At 38.0% G+C, this 1374-nt stretch overlaps 1 protein-coding gene across 2 annotated transcripts in view; it reads right to left on the bottom strand.

Annotated features, from left to right (window-relative positions):
- Nucleotides 1-1374, bottom strand: part of TP53BP1 (tumor protein p53 binding protein 1) — a 137329-nt gene that overhangs the window by 30961 nt on the left and 104994 nt on the right. The window lies entirely within an intron of this gene.

The following is a 1374-nucleotide window of genomic DNA, read 5'->3' as shown; positions in this document are numbered from 1 at the left end:
AATATGAGCCGGTAAAGGAAATAAAATCTAGTGACTTTCTTATAATTGCTATATCTAAGATCAAGTTTAATTCTTTTTCTAAAGACAGAGAAACCAAAGTATTATGTGGTAGAATGCAAATTAAGGATGAAAATAAATAAAAGCTAAGCAGAAATCTGGTTGCTATGCTATCTAAAAAGCTATACTGTAGTGAAAATCACAAGAGCCTGAACTTGACAGGACTGCCTTTGACAAAGTATACAGTCTGACCACTTTTCTATTGCTCGTTCTAGTGGTATTTATCTCCCTTCTTTGACAGGTTTCTGCCTGACAAAGATTCTGATGTTCACAGATATTACTGTACAATTGACCCTTGAATAACACAAGTTTGAACTGCTCCAGCCCACTTAGATGTGAATTTTTCCAGTTGCTATTGTGGTGAGCTCATGTTGCAAGTCTCCACCTAAAAGCCTATGTGACACTAATCATCTCCATGTGCGCATGTCCTGTCTGCAGAGAGGATGAACATCAATCACAAAGATACTGAAGACACTTGAGCTCAAAGTGTCTTCAGATCCTTGAGCTCAAAGGACTGAGCTCAAAGGAAGACACTTAAGCTCAAAGAGATCCGTGTAGAGGTGGGCCCACGCAAATTAAACCATGTCAGTCAAGGGGTACCATTAAGAGAGACACAGATTTTCAACTGTGCAAGGGTTAGCACTCCTAACGCCTGTGTTATCAACTGTACTTCAAATCTGCAAGAGCTGACCAGGTCTTCAGGAGCAGAGACTGTATTACTTTAAAAGTCTAATATAAACAGAATTGGAGTTACTAGAGAGGCAGAGATAAACAGAAAGAGACTTCAAAGACCACAATAAAAACCAGAAAAGCAACATAGCCTAGGGAAAAGAACACTGCTTCTGAGTCAGTATGCAGAGTTCACACTCAAAATCTTGGGCAAGTTACTTAACCTCTTTTCAGTTTGGTTTCTTTATCTGTGAAATGGGAATAATACCAATTTCATGGGTTACCTTTAGCACAATTCTGATATACTGTAGATGTTATTAAACATTATTTTGTTTTTATAAAACCAACAACTTAGATGACCAAAATTAGAAGCACATCACTAATGACTCTTCCATAAACTGATCCCAAGTGAAAATGATCAACCAGAGCAACCAGAAAGGCAATTTAGCTATGATTGGTAAATTTCTAAACATTCCCTGTCATAGGGATATCCCAAGGCCACCTGGATAAATTTTGTCAACTACATCCTATTTGTTAACAAGTACATTTTTATCACCACCATCTATCATCTTACCTATTCAGTTTTTATGGCTTCTACATGTCCCTATTAAGGAGCTCTCGTAGCGTAGTGGTTACGAATCGGGCTGC

Source organism: Chrysochloris asiatica, unplaced genomic scaffold (assembly GCF_000296735.1).
Source record: "Chrysochloris asiatica unplaced genomic scaffold, ChrAsi1.0 scaffold00004, whole genome shotgun sequence".
Taxonomy (NCBI): Eukaryota; Metazoa; Chordata; class Mammalia; order Afrosoricida; family Chrysochloridae; genus Chrysochloris; species Chrysochloris asiatica.
The sequence above is the reverse complement of the archived record's forward strand: the minus strand, read 5'-3'. Positions and strand labels throughout refer to the sequence as shown.